The sequence below is a fragment of the Colobus angolensis genome, unplaced genomic scaffold (genome assembly GCF_000951035.1).
Source record: "Colobus angolensis palliatus isolate OR3802 unplaced genomic scaffold, Cang.pa_1.0 Scaffold74, whole genome shotgun sequence".
Lineage (NCBI taxonomy): Eukaryota > Metazoa > Chordata > Mammalia > Primates > Cercopithecidae > Colobus > Colobus angolensis.
In genome coordinates this window covers 7731443-7747937 of record NW_012121154.1, presented here as the reverse complement: position 1 = coordinate 7747937, position 16495 = coordinate 7731443, and the positions used below count along the sequence as shown (strand labels likewise).

Sequence of the window (16495 nt, the reverse complement as noted above, 5' to 3'; positions counted from 1 at the left end):
TATTCTTATACCTCCTCATTCCTTGCCCTGACCTCAAGAGGAGACAGAAGAAGGTGAGGTTGGGAGGAGGTAGAGCAAATGGCAAAGAAACAGACTACACTAACCTCCCTTTTCACTGGTTTCCAGAGTTCAAAAGATGAGAGAATCTTTAAATTGAATGCAAGGTTAAAGTTTGTCTTCAAAACGGACTACATTTTTGTTTCATACCTAAAATTGAGACTATTCTGATACATGAAAGAAACAAATAGTTATGAGGTGGGACAGTGATGCTGTCTAGAGGTAGGGCGATGGGGTCTGACAGGGTACATTTCAGGCAGGAGTAGGTGAGAGAAAAATAATTGTTTCTTATTTGCATCCTTTGAGCCAACCTGCTTAATAAACTGGTTACATGAGACAGTACATGTGACTAGAACATAATAAATGATCAGTGCAGTCTAGCTGGTATTACCATTATTAGATATTTCAAAATTGTTGTCCCTAAGTAAATTCAGCAATGTTTGTATTGCAGGGCTAAGTTAGACATGGACTCTCAAGTTCAGCATTAAAAAATTCAGAGATTCTCACATGAATAAATAAAATATAAGAAAATCAACTGATTTGTCTGTCAACCAAACATATCAAAATATCAAGTGTAACAAAAAAGGAAACAACATATTCTTAATACAAAAATGTATACTGTGATTTTCCTTGATGGAATAAACTTGTTTCTGACTACTCAGACAATCTAAAGGTATTTTTTAAGAAGGATAGCACATGAATTCCATTTCATCACCAATTTATGATGAACAAACTACTTAATCTATCACTTCTATATTTTCCTTAGTTCTCAAATAGAACAATTTTATTTTTCTAAAGCCTGAAACAAATCTTATACTAGATGAAAACCTCTCTTTCGGAGCTAAAAAAGCTAGTTGAAGTCTCCCAGTAAAGAAAATCTCTTACTCTAAGTAAATTTCTAAGGGGTCTTTTGATAGTGAAGATCTATGGTAATGTCATCCTGCCTCCATCATTAGTAGCCAAACTCTCTTAGATGAGATGTCGACGAGTAATTGACTCAGCATCCTAGCTTTCCACAGAGCTCATACTCTTTTGAATCACAGAAAATACAGATTACACTTTCATCCATCATTAGTAGCCAAACTCTCTTAGATGAGATGTCGACAAGTAATTGACTCAGCATCCTAGCTTTCCACAGAGCTCATACTCTTTTGAATCACAAAAAGTGTAGATTACACACTGCTAAAGTATTTAGCATGTAACTTTAAAATTAAACAGAAACAGATACTTTTTCACAACAATTTTAGTGTAAGGACAAAAATGATATTTAAAAAACTGGGAAATATAATTTAGATGAGTTATGAGCAAAAATGCATTTCAGAACAAAGTAGGGCATCATTATGCCTTATTTTGGGGGAAAAAAAATCTTCATATAAACTGAATCTCACAATAGATGAGGTAAGTAGTGATCGCATTGCCAAAAATCTACCACAGCATAATACAGTGAACTCTAAGTATATTCAGAAAGAAATTATTTCAATTTTTTTAAAGTATTTTTTCAAGGATGGATGAGGTGTAGGTAAAAATTACTCTACTTACAATGTTTATAAGTTATGGAAAGAGGTTATTAAAGTGCGCGATGGTTAATTTTACTTGACTGGGCCATGGGGTCCCCAGCTATTTGGTCAAGCATTATTCTGGATGTTTCTGCAAAATAAATTAACATTTAAATTGATATACTGAATAAAGCAAGTTGCTCTCCTTAATGTGGTGGGCCTCATTCAATTAGTAGAAAGTCTAAATAGAATTAAAATGACCTACTTCAAAAAAGGGAAACTTCCTCCTGCCTGCTTGCCTTCAAACTGGAACATTGTTTTTTCTGCACGCAGACTCAAATTGAAGCATCAGCTCTTCCTGGCTCTCAAGCTTCCTGGCCTTTGGACTGGAACATAACATCAGTTTTCCTGGGTCTCTACATTGTTGACTTATACTGCAGATCTTGGGATATAACAGCTTGCAGAACTGTATGAGTAAATTCCTTATAACTATCTGTTAATCCTAGTTTCCTGGTAGTTTTGTTTCTTTGTAGAACCTTAATGTGTCTCAAATAAGTCAAGTGCTACAGAGAAAGAGAACTTTTGACATTTATTCATTCAATGATATGTTTTCAAAAACATTCTACATATTTTAAGGCATTATGCCAGGTATTAGAGAAACAAATATGAATTAAATGCTGCCTGTCCTTGATGAGTTACAGGTCTAGTTTAAGTGATATGTTTGAAAACTTCATTGGCAAATCATTGTTATGTACAAAATAAGTGCATAATTTGTTGGGATATAAAGAATAAGGAGAATCTGGATCTAATTCTTATATGCCAATTCTGGATAAAATAACTGAACTTTCAGACACTGGGTTATAAATGTCATTCTTTTAATTTATAGCACAATTTGTAGGACATACAGTTTAAAATACTCCACACTTCATTTCTGGGACTTTGAACTGAGAAGGTACCTATAAAAAAGGTTTTTATTCCATGCTCATGAATTCGCAGAATTAATGTAATTAAAATATCCATACCAACAAGAGCAATCTACAGATTCAATGCTATTCCTATCAAACTACCAACATCATTTTTCTCAGAATTAGAAAAAAATCATTTTAAAATTCATCTGAAACCATAAAGGAGCCTGAATAGCCAAAGCAATGCTAAGCCAAAAGAACAAAGCCAGAGGCATCACCATTACCTGATTTCAAACTACACTATAAGACTATAGTAATCCAAACAGCATGGATTTGCTACGTGTCTAAAAACAGACACACAGACCAATGGAAAATAGTAAAGAACCCAGAAATAAAGCTTCACACCTATACCCAACTGATCTTCAACAAGGTTGACAAAAATAAATGCTGGGGAAAGGACTCCCTATTCAATAAATGGTGCTGAGATATTGGCTATCTATACATGATAGAATGAAAATGGACCCCTATATAATATCATATACAAAAATTCAGTCAAGATGAATTAAAGATTTAGATGTAAGGTCTGAAACACGGAGGTTGCAGTGAGCCCAGATCACGCCACTACATTCCACCTCAGGTGACAGAGCAAGACTCTGCCTCAAAAAAAAAAAAAAAAAAAAAAAAGTCCTTGAAGGAAAGCTAATAAATATGCTTCTGGACATGAGCCTTGACAATGAATTCATGACTAAGTCCTCAAAGGCAATCACAACAAAAACAAAAATTGACAAGTGGGACCTAAGTCAACTAAAGAGCTTTTGCACAGCAAAAGAAACTATCAACAGAGTAAACAGACAACCTAAAGAATAGGAGAAAATATTTGCAAACTATGTATCTGACAAAGGACTAATATCCAGAACCTCTAAGGAACTTGAACAACTCAACAAGCAATAAACAAATAACCCCATTAAAAACTGGGCAAAGGACATGAACAGGCATTTCTCAAAAATAAACAAGTGGCCAAAAAACATATTAAAAATACTGAGCAGGACTAATCTTCAGAGAAATGCAAATAAAACCACAATGATATATCATTTCACACCAATAAGAATGGTTACTATTAAAAAGTCAAAAAATAACAGATGCTGGTGAGGTTGTGGAGAAAAGGGAATATTCACATACTGTTGGTGGGATTGTAAATTAGTTCAATCCCCATGGAAAGCAGTTTGGAGAATTCTCAAAGTACTAAAAATAGAATTTCCATTCAACCCAGTCATCCCATCATGGATATACACCTAACAAAAATAAATTGTTCTATCAAAAAGATACCTGAATGCATATGTTCACTGCAGCACTAAACACAATAGCAAAGCCATGGAATCAACCTATATTCCCATCAATGGTGAACTAGATAAAGAAAATGTGGTACATATACACCATGGATTACTATGCAGACATGAAAAAGAACAAAATAATGTCCTCTGCAACAACATGGCTGCATGGAGGCCATTATCCTAGGAAAATTAATGCAGAAACAGAAAACCAAATACCACATATTCTCACTTATAACTGGAAGCTAAACATTGGTACACATGGACATAAACATGAGAACAATAGACACTGGGGACTACCAGAGGCGGGAGTGGGAGAGGGGACAAGAGTTGAGAAACTACCTGTTGGGTACTATGCTAACTACCTGAGTGATGGGTTCAATAGTACCTCAAACCTCAGCATCACACAATATATCCTTGTAACAAACCTGTAGCAGAATCTAAAATAAAATTTGAATTTTTTTTAAATAAGACATTTTTCTTTTTAAAAAAATTGAAATTGCATATCTTTAAGGTGTACAGGATGGTTTTATATATATATACATATATATACACACACACATATATACACATACACATATTTGTAAACTAAGCTTTCAAAAAGATATATAGTCTCACTATTGCCATATAAAAATAACTGAATAAGTTTGTATGTCAGAGGAAAGTAACTCATTACAAACATAGTACTCAAAGAGGAATACTTAGTACAACCTAGAGAAGAGATTTTTTTCAGAATTTGCTCCAAGGATAGCCTAGAATGTCACAGCAATGGGCAAGAAGGTTGGTCTCAAATTAGCACTTTACAGAATCAAAAACTGGGGTATTGTTTAGGTTTTGTGGCCTTTGAATTAAGATTGAAATCATATAACTGATAAAAGCAGCATTGTCCAAGATGGAATTCTTACTATTATCATTTGTATCTGACTTGCTAATAAAGTAAAAATGTTATCTTTAGTGTTCATAAGTGATAAATTAATAGTCTGTATATATGATGAATCAATTCCATATGCTACACATTCAGAAGAACTCGATTTAAGAAGATTGGTTTGTATATTATTATAGATGTATGTCCTCCTCTTCCCCTATTAGAAATACTAAGTAAGAAAGAATATATGTGCAGGCATGTTAAATACAGGCATCCCTCAAATTTCCACTCTTGGTCTCTTCTCATTTTCAATGCTCTTCTAATGGACTACAGCTCTTTGTTGGCTATTACAGCTGTTTTACAGCTATTACTGTAGAAACAATGAATCTGAACTCTCTATACTGAAGGTCTAAAAATCCTGTGAGCTCTAGATATATGTGACCAACAATGTTTGTCAATGAGAAACATGCCATCTGCCAGGCACCTCAAACACATTATACGAGCAGGCACTCATTATTCTCTACGCACTGTGTTCTTTAATACCAACTGGAGCAAAATGAAATAAGAAAATCTCCTAAAAATATAAAATAGGCCATTTCTAACTTAATTTTGTTAACTCACCATCTTTAATTCCAATGCCTAATCTAAATTGTTTTAAGTAAAATATCGGTTATAACTATCTTACGAAGAGTTATGTGCATATATTACTTATGCACTAAGAACCACAATATTCTGAAATATTGTGGAAATAGCGTGCTACTACTTCTGCAGTTCTCAAAGATAGCAATTTTCTTTTTCTAGAACAGCTAAAGCCATTTCTCCTGTACATTAAATTTTAATCTTTGCAGTTAATGGCATCTTCATCTCCTTCACATACCTAGCCCTAAGTCAGAAACCTGAAAGTCATTTTTGCCTAGTGCCTCCCCTTCACCACTACCTCCCATTCCAATGAATATAAATTTTTACTCATACCATTCTTAAATATGTTTCAAGCTCACCTCCTCCCTCCATTCCTAGTACTGATGCCAAAACTTAAGCCTTGCTCTCAGTTTCTTCTCCCCTCCATAAATAACTGAAACCAAATTTTCTCCCTTCCCCAATCCCTCCCACGAAACAAAACAAAAAACAGAAACCCCACCACTTTATGTTTCTCCTTTGACTAAACACCTTCAGTGGTTTTAACTACCTACATATAATGTCCATAATGTTCAGGTTTCTAAGTAAGGCCTTCCTTGATATGGCTCCAAGTTTCCTTTCTGGAAAAATTCTCGGTTGCCTCCAGAAGTGCTCCGTTACCGCTTTCCTTGGCCTCATTGGTCTATATTTATTTTCCTACCCAGAGCAGATCATCTTTTGCCTCTCCCAGCTTGGGTCACGCTCTTCTCTCTGCTTCCCACACGTCCCTTCTTGAATCCCTACTCAAGCTATAAAGACAATCTCAGAGATCTCTTATTCTGTGCAGCACTCCCCAGCTCCACTTGCTATCTTCCATCTCTAAACAATGTTTTCAATAGAATTGCAGTAAGCATTTTACAAAACATTCCACCTGTCCTATCTTCTTGGATTCTAATAACCACCCTCTAACATGGGGAGACTGAGGCTCAGAAAATGTTAGTCCCATCATAAGGAAGTGATAGCAATGGACTTGGAACCGAAATCCAATTAGGTCTTCAGACTCCAAGATCCACACTCTCTACATTATACCCCTCTGCTTCCTCCTGTCCCTCCTATGTGCTGTAAAGGCAGTAATGTTTACTTCTGTACCATCACACTGAGCACAGTGTTTTAAGGTTTGCTTTATATATTTTTGCCTCTCCTTCTACTCTGCATTCTTAGAGGGTAGAATCTGATCCTTATTAACATTTTAATGCCAGGACCCAGCTTTAGCATGACATAAAACAAAAATTAATGAATAATTATTTATTCAATTAATCAAAGGATCTTAATTTGCTAGAATATTTTTATCCTGATGGAAGAAAGTAAATTTGTGAGACAAATACAGAAATTAAAGTTCAAGTCTCTTCTATCATAACACACACACACACAACTCCTACCCCTCCTAACCATGTATCTTCTTACAGAACAATTATCCATTACGCCATACTACTAAGCAAGTTTCTTGAAGGAGTGGTATGCATACATGATTTCCAGTTTTTCACTTCCTATTCATTCTTCAACCCTGTGACATGTGGCCATCCACTCCCCTGAAATAGCACCAACAAAGATGATCTTCATTTTTGCCAAATGCAATGGAAACATTTCAGAGCTCATCTTTCTAACCATTTCTGCTTTGCTTGGCAGTACTGTCCACTCACTCGACATTAAGAGTGCTCTTAGTTCAGTCTTAGTTTCCTTCCTGGGATCCCCTGGCTTCTCCTCAAACTTAGATATCACAGCATTTCTTTGTTCTTTTTTTCTTTTTCTTTACATGCTCTTACTGGAGAGTCTCGTAATAAGTTAATGGATTCTAGCCCTGGAAAAATGGAGTTAGAACACTTTGATGAGTCAGTTTATAGTTACATGCACTCCTGGGTCAATAGCACAGACATTTGTAAACACTATATAATTTTAAAAATACTTCAAGTTGGATTTTACATGCATTGTTGGTATATTTTTGTGGCTGGTTTGCTTTCTTGATTATGTTCTATTTTGGATAATTTTAAAATGAATTTGTGTTCCTACATATTACTTCAGAATGGTAAAAAAATTTCTTGAGTCCTACCAGAGCAAAATTCAGTGAGGTAATGGAGACATGCCTAGAATTTGACTGAGCTTATGTAGCTGGAAAATACATCATGATGTATTCTCCAAGATTACTCCTTATCTTGGTAAAGATGCTCCTTATATTGGTAAAAAAGATCTTTATCAATATCTCCAAAACAATAAAATAGGAATAAAACATATTTTTCCATTCTTATAATTTATAGTTATATAAATAGGTTTGTATAAGTAAAAATTATTTTGACTGTAAGTAACAGAAAACCAAATGTAAATGGCTTAAACATCTTGTCTACTGTATTATTCTCTCAATAACAAGGAGACCAGAGATAGTGCTAGTCCTAGCTTCATTATTTCAGCAGTTCTTTAAGGAGCCAGTAGCTTTTCCTCATTCTGTTCTGCCATCCTCCACCTTTCGGCTAGTTCTCTTCACGATCGCAACATGACTGCTCTGGCTTCAGGCATCACCTCCATGTGGAGCAACTTTCGTAGGCAGAAAAGTAAATAGTCTTTTGTTGAATTTTATCTGAAGAACTAAGAAATTTCTCAGAAAGTCCCCAAGGGAATTTACTTTTCCTTACTTGGAATTGGGTTATAAGCCATTTCCTAAACTAATAACTGGTGAAGAGATGGAATTACCTTGCTTGATTTAGTCTAGTTCCCTCCCGTGGTATGAGGCCATCCTGATATGAAACACTTACCAGTGTTATCAACATGTGGATACTTGAACAAAACTGGCTTTTTGATACTAAGAAAGTAGGGGAGGAGGAGAAGAAATGCATTCCATGTAGACAACCAGCAATTTCTTTAGTAACTAAATTTGTGGTTTTCTAAGTCCTATCTGAAAAGATATTCAACTGAAGCAAAGCATCTCCTTAGTCAATGTTAAAAGTGTCAATTTCCCCAATCATAAAAGGCATCATGGATTTTATATTAGTCAATGAAGACTTTCCAGTTAATTTTAAAAGGGAGATTTGGGATAAGAATATACAAAGGCATTTTATTGATTCAGTTTAGCATACTGTTTAGGCTAGCAAATATATTAAATTTATACAGTTTTATATTTCATTTATAGTATATATGTATTTTACAAATTCCTTTTTTCAAGCCAGATACACAGACAGTATTTTCACATTTATATACAGTATGTACTCCATAATGAATCTGACATAAGGAAAATGATTTTAAATTTAAAACATTAATGTAATTCAAAATATTATATTCTTCACTTTATAGCAAAATCTTGTGGGATCCTTTCCACTTAAACTTAGTTTTAGTTTTTCTTTACATTTTTGATTTCTCACCAAAGCAATGCCAGTACTTGTGCTTTAGCTAAACACTTATAAATTAGACATCATTTAACTTATTTTTAATAATTATTTTTAATAATTGCAATATACCATATATTCATATTATGGAATGCAGGTCTGTCATTTCACTCTGAGGCATTTAAACAAATAAAAATGTAAACCATTCTGTAAATGCATTATCCAGTTCATGAATAAGTATGTACCTTGTCCCTGCCTCTTCTTTTGTAACATTAATATAAGGTTATTATCCTGTGCATTGTAACATTAATATTAGGATATTATCCCATACATTGCAACATCAGCACATTAGTTTGTACATTATGTGGTCCACCAGCCACTTTGCAATACAAATAAAAATGACTAAAATCCAAACTTTTAAATCTGACTTCTTTTTATCCCTTATCAACAACTAATATATACAACACATAGAAATCATTTAGGTGCTTTATTTCATTATGTCTTCATGGACTCTCATTATCAGAGTTAATGAGTTAAAAATATCACTCACAATTGAAAATTTATGGGTGACTATGCAAGCTTTTCAGATTGATTTATCACACATGGAATAGTTTAATGTAATTGCTTTCCCTAAAACAAGGCTAGATCCTCACATACATAAGTGCCTTTCTGAGACTATTTAAAAGCTGGCACTGAACCTTAGTGTTTGAAGTGTGTGTGTGTGTGTGTGTATGTGTGTGTGTGTATGTGTGTGTGTGTGTGTGTGTTGTATTCCATGTATCCAAAGATGCGGAACAAATTTGTTGTTCACTAGGGTGACTCCCACACTAGACTGAAGAAGAGCAAAGCATAGGAACTTCCAACTAAAGAGAAAAAGGAGATCCAACTATAGATACTGTTTCAGAAGAAACACTAAGAAAGAGGACTTGAGTATTTTAACTGCTAGTAGGTAATAGCATCTTTGATAAAGCTTTTGCTCTTCCAGAAGAGGGAAACACTTTTCTTCTGCTTATTCAGCCTTCACTCTTCACACAAACAAAATGTCTACTCCCTAAGTATATGACTTGCTAGAATGGTAAGATTACCATTATGTATGTTCAGGGTGTTTTTAGAAATAAGCCAAGACTTTTGGAAGATTTTAGTGACCCTCCAAGCCTAAATACTTGCTATGTTTTGAAGAAATTTTGTCTAGCAAAGAGTTTAACATCCTTACATCATAGACTGAGAAAAAAAAGGAAATTAGGTATTGCAGATCAGAATGCTTCACAAGGCTGGGCACGGTGGCTCACACCTGTAATCCCAGCACTTTGGGAGGCAGAGGTGGGCAGATCACTTGAGGTCAGGAGTTTAAGACCAGCCTGGCCAACATGGTAAAACTCCGTCTCTAGTAAAAATACAAAAATTAGCCGGTGTGATGGTGGGTGCCTGTAGTCCCAGCTACTTGGGATGCCAAGGCAGGAGAATCACTTGAACCCAGGAGGCGGAGGTCTCAGTGAGCAGAGATGGCGCCACTATACTCCAACCTGAACCTTAGTGTTTGAAGTGTGTGTGTGTGTGTGTGTGTGTATTCCATGTACCTAAAGATGCAGAACAAATCTGTTGTTCACTAGGGTGACTCCCACACTAGACTGAAGAAGAGCAAAGTGAGACTCCTCAACAAACAAACAAACAAACAAAACAACAACAACAAAAACTTCACAAAAAGCAACAGTGGACATTTCATATTTCTGAAACTTATTGGTGTTTACAAAATCCAGCTAATCAGATTTGACAAGTTTAGGGTATGTCACTAGATTAATCTGTGGATTTCTGTAGCACTTACTATCCTCTGCCTAGCAACACAAAATATTCATATAAGCAACAATACTCACTTGTAAAATGCAAAATGTTAAAAATGTATGTAATTGTTTTTATATTATTTTTACTCAGACATTCTCTGTGATCTATTAAGTGACAGTGTAAAGTATAAACAGTTTTTGTGCTACTCTTGGTCCATGGCATTATAAATAATTCAATTTATATTGGTATTGGGAAACTGACTTTTTAACAAATATCTTCAAACACAATGTAATATAAAAATAGATTTTTAAATATACATTTTGATTTTTAATAAAATAGTTATGTTTCTTTCTACTTCATTTCACAAAGTCACTTAATAAAATCCATGGTATTTACAGAAAAATTCCTGATGTTATATGCATATGTTTTACTATAAGGCAGTTATGAGGTTGATAAAATTTCTTCCACAAATTTTTTCATTAGAAAATTCAACACAGACAAAATCTCTTTTACTTTGTACTATAAAGGTTTATTTTTTTCTTCTGTAACATATCTGTGTTTGGGTATATCCAATGATATATCCGAAGTATGTATTTAGGCTTAAACTGCCATGATTTTGACAGTGATTTTTTTTTTTAAGTAAGCCACAATAAATAAAAATGGCACAAAACCTCATAAGGATTCATGTAACGATTACATGGAGAAATTATTTTCCCAGGTAGAGCAAGCCATCTAATTATTTCAAATATTGAAACAAATCTAGTCATTCATATAAATCATCCACTTATTAGCCTAATGGATCTTTGAAAGTATATCAATGGGGGTCGGTCGCGGTGGGTCACTCCTGTAATCCCAACACTTTGGGAGGCTGAGGTGGCGGATCACGACCTCAGGAGATCAAGACCTTCCTGGCTAACACGGTAAAACCCTCTCTTTACTAAAAATACAAAAACATTAGCTGGGCATGGTGGTGGGCGCCTGGAGTCCCAGCTAAAAAAAAAAAAGCATATCAATGGGATGCAATTGGGTTAATATTCAATTACTTATCAAAGAAGGAAACTTTTATTGTTTCTTCCAGAACACTCAAAACAGTCAACAACATACATTAAACTTAACACAAATTTTAACTTTTAAAAAAATTCTCAATATGAAGTTCTTTTACAGAGTTGACAAAGATGTCAGTAAGATGTAATAATAAAAGCAATTTGTATTAATTATCTATGATGATATGGACATTGTACTATATTTTTTAGCAGAAATATGTCCCTATGCAAGTCTTTAATTAACAATGTAAATTCAGTAATTATGATCTTATTACTAAGTTTTCTACATAAGATGATTTACTTTTATTAAAGGAAATATAATAAATATTAGAGACAGAAGAGAGCTGAGAATAGAATAGAGTAAGTAATAATAAAGTCACAATACTAAGAAAGTTGTATGTTTGTTGTCATAATATATAGCCAGATTATAGCTAAGAGAGATTTTTAGAAATTAATATTGAACCCTGGAGCTTCAAGGTAGATGTTTCCATTGAATCATAAAATAGGATTAATTCAACTAAAATGCTAAAATCATGGGGGAACAGTATTAATACAGAGACTTATTTGACTTATTTATATTGCATTACTTTCATACCAAGTATAGAAATACTATAAAATAGTATTTTAATAGTATTATAGTACTTTAATAGGATTTAAATAGTATTTAATGGTATTTTAACAGTAGCATAAGATACTACAAAATAGTATAGTATAAAATACTATAAAATGCAGTACAAATTGCATTTTTACTTATTTACATTGCAATACTCACAAATGCAAAATATTCTTTTTGCTGAATTTGATGCATTTCTTCATTATACATTGTTGACTGTGAACACTTATGAATTAACTGTTTTATTATTGTTGTTCTTTATGAAGTGCTTAATTTCTAGCTGAGAAGTAAAAGTTCAACAGCATGATACTTACTCTCAACTACAATGATGTATTAATATAAGAAGTATAAACTCCTAAACTTAAATTAATAAATTCTAATAGGATTTCTATGTTGTCAAGTTTAGAGTAAATAATTCAGTATATTCACCAATTCTTTGGGAGTAAAGACATGGAGTATGAAGAAAATAAATTACTATGTAAAAATAAACTATGTCTAAAGTATAAAATAAATATAAAATAGCAGATGTTTACAGAGAAAGGCAGGATCAGTGGGAGTTATTTTTAAAACATGAAAATATGTTCCATTGTATTTATTGATATTATCCTTCAAATAAATTCTTTTCAAATAAAATTCATTCTGCATAAAAACCTTAAAATACAACTTGCAAATTATTCTGTATTAATTAGAATAATTAGTCAATCATTTCATATTTTTCAGTTAATGTGAATTGAGTAAATGTCAGTAGCTCAAAATGACAATATGTTTGCAATAGCATTTACTAAAATCTATATAATGCTTATCACCTGCCAGATCCTACACGATTTAAATATATAACTTATCTAATATTCTTAAAGTACCATTACTACCCCAGGTTAGTTATCTTGTTCGTATAGCTAGCACTAACTGACATACTCAGGAATCAAAACTAAGTAGTCTACTTAGGAGAGTGTACCTTTAACCACTGCTCTACCCCACCTTCTGAGGAAAATGATTCTGCCAGGGTCTGCCATGTATTTGAAAATCATTATTTAAACTATAATCAATCAGAGATGTAAAGTGTGAATATGCTTTTCTCATTATGAAAGTGAATTTGTGAGTTACAAGCAATGAAAAGGAAAGTGAGCATAATAAACATGTCAAAAGATTAAACAGTTCAAATGTCAAGAACAGAGATAGTACAGATAAAAAGCAAATAATCATATTTAAAATTTGAGGTCATACCATTTAAGTTATCTAGGCCTACCAAAAAACTACACTGATATCACTTATAAATTATGCCCCAAGAGAACTGTCTCATTAACCTTGTTCAAAACATTAATGGTACTTTATTTGTAAAATAATAAACTCATCAAAATGTTTAAACAATGTTATTATTTATTAAACAATACTATTCATCTATCTCACATTTTTATGGGAAAAAGTCAATCTTTATTTACAGAAAATTTGACATAATTTGTTTTTACCGTTTCAAATACAAAGAAGTATAGAGATTTGACTCTATTATTCTAGCCTGAAGTCAGTCAAGAAGAAAGTATGACTCTTAATAAATGTGGATCTACTTTCCTTTGAAGGTATCTTTGAAAGGAGCAGTAGGAGGGAGAGCAATGTAGATCTTCTCTAAAACTGAATTTCAAAGGATTTATTTGGCCCATCTTCCACATGGGAAGAATTAGAATTTTTTTTTTTTTTTTTTGCCTTTTATTTCCCATTGTGAGATCCTAAATGGGAAAATAAGTCTAGGTTATGTAGGTCTCTATGCGGTATTACAGGCATTAGCAGCCATAGTGCAAGCAATGTAGGACACAAAGGCCTGTGTAACTGGCTGCTGTGAACTTTAGTGGCAAACCTTAAAAAAGGTAAAAGAAAAAGGAAAGAAGACCTTTAGCACTTCCATATAGATCTCAACATCACTCAGAAAACTTTCTTCAACTGGGTCTGATGCATTAATGAGATCATAGAATTACTGTTAATTTAGCATTACATCCTTTGGTGCAGAAAGTTTATTATTATAAATAAAATGCCATCGTTCATAAAAAGTAATTGGGTGTGACAATAAGCCATATTTTAATATGTGGTTCATTATTGTGTGGATTAAAATCAGAAAGCTTAAATTAAAAAGAGAATTCCTTGAATTTAATTAAACAGTTTTAAAAATTGTTTTGCAGGTATTTAAACAGTGTAGAAACACTATGATATATATATATATATATACACATACTGTATAATATGTCTTAAAATCCCAACAACTCACCTCCTTTTAAAATTATGACAGATTAAAATTATGATAACTGTAATGTAAAATTAGGCAAACAAGTGAATAAAAATTGAGTAAATAATACAATTTTACTTGGTGCACTTATTAACAATATTCTTATTATTCAAATATTATCTTTTCTTTATAAAATCTTCCTTAAACTATGATATGCATGTAGTTTCTGTATAATACCCAATGTCGGAATGAATATTCAAAAATCCATCTCATTAATGTTTTAAAACTACAACTGCTAAACAAACCATGTTTAAGTTTTTCAGCTATGCTAGTTTTTTGCCTCTCTCAAAATATAACTACTGCGCCAAGAGTTTCTAAATGATTTTCCAGTAAAAGACATCTGTATTGAAACCTAAGACACACAGGAACTATAGTAAAGCTTCTGAATTTTTCATTTTTTAATAATCATAAATAAAATTAATCTATGATTTGACAAGGAAAAGATTAGAATAGCAATATGAATCATATTTAAAAGAATGTACAAGAGAATTACTTAGTCCACACAAGGTAAAAGGAACTTTTTTTTGTTTTGTTTTTTGTCAATAATGATTCAGGAGATGAATGGGATTCCTGTGGATATCATTATACAAATTTATCATCAATGAACCAGTGAAGCATGAAACAGGGTTAATATAGAATGAAAAGAGAGTTTCTCCTCAAAGTGTCACTTTATAAGCATATATTCTGAGTTTTAAAAGCAACAATCTTCCACATAAAATTCAATACAAGAGTGATCACAGACCACATTAGATCGAATTATGGCAGGATTCAAATAATATCGAATCCAGGTCCTCATCTTATATAGGAATCCGTGGCATATGATCATTTCAGCTTCTTCATGGATACCCACAATTATGGGAACTTCATCACAGGGTGCTCACGAATTTTTGGAAAACTCTGTTAGAAAGCTCATGATTTAATCAAAGTAAAGCGGTTTCATCCTTTAAAATTTCTCGTAGATTTCTCACCATTTTGTCCTGTGGGCTATCACAGGATAGTCAGAATTCCTTTTCTTACCTGATAGCTTTTCGCTATTTAATGATAGCTTTTATTCTCACTTCTCCAAGTTAAGTCTTTCCACTGCGTTTCACAGAATACATCTATAATACAAAATAATCTTTCTTTCTCTTTTGAACTTACTCTTTGCTAATGTGAGTTTGCCAACATCCTCCTCAACCAGGCGTGCTCAGAATTGAACACAACATTTAAGATGTGGTGATCACTGCAAACTATAATAGGGCATCCCATTGTAGGACTCTATTAAGTCCAATTTAACAACACTTAACTTTTGCAGCCATGTTCCACGACAAATACCAAGCATTTGGCCAACAAAACGATGGTCATTAGTTGCGTAGTGGACTTTTTGTACCCAAAGATCTTTACATTTATATCTATTCCTGTAAGGTATTATTTCACATCTAACATGTTAACATGAAGCTTTGTATTTGAACCTTAGGTATCTTATCTTCAAAAATATCAAGATACTCTATTTTCTTTTCTACCAAACTCATATCCCTTCAGTGTTGTATAGTATGGAGCTACGTTGACTTATAATAGCCTATCTCAACTTATTACCTCTTAATACTCAAAAATCCCCAAGAAAAACATTTTCTTGTATGGCAATTTACATTTGAGAAATTTTGTCCAAGACTTCTTTTTCTCTTGTTTACTTTAAAACAAGTTTTTTAGAGAATAATTTTACAGTGCAGTACATCTCCGTAAGAGCGTTTCTTGGTAGTTGATCACCATTAAGTGGCAAAATGCAGGTAATGACATGCTCAATTCCACCTTTGAGTCAGGACAAACAGTGTAACAACGACGACAACAACAACAACAAACCCTTAGGCTGATATGCCTGTGCCACAAATATCCATACATACCGCACATGAATTGTGCAGTGAGAAAAAAAAAAAAAGCTACTACTTTATTCTACTTAAAGTTGTCCTCTATGCAAACTTTTATCTCACTCTTCTCTCCTTCTGCACCATAATTTTCTTTCAAGCAAAGAGAGTTCTGGATGATTCCAATCTCTCCAAATCTACATCACAGCCTCCAACCGAGGTTCTTTAAAGACAGATTGGAGCTGAGGGAGCCTGGGCTGGAACCAGCGAGGGTTTCATCCAGCTCCTCCCCCAAAACACGCCCCCCAAA

At 33.4% G+C, this 16495-nt stretch overlaps 1 protein-coding gene across 1 annotated transcript in view; it reads right to left on the bottom strand.

Annotated features, from left to right (window-relative positions):
• The window catches only part of MAGI2 (membrane associated guanylate kinase, WW and PDZ domain containing 2), a 1457999-nt gene that overhangs the window by 1439861 nt on the left and 1643 nt on the right, over window positions 1-16495 (bottom strand). The gene's annotated exons all lie outside the window — the stretch shown is intronic.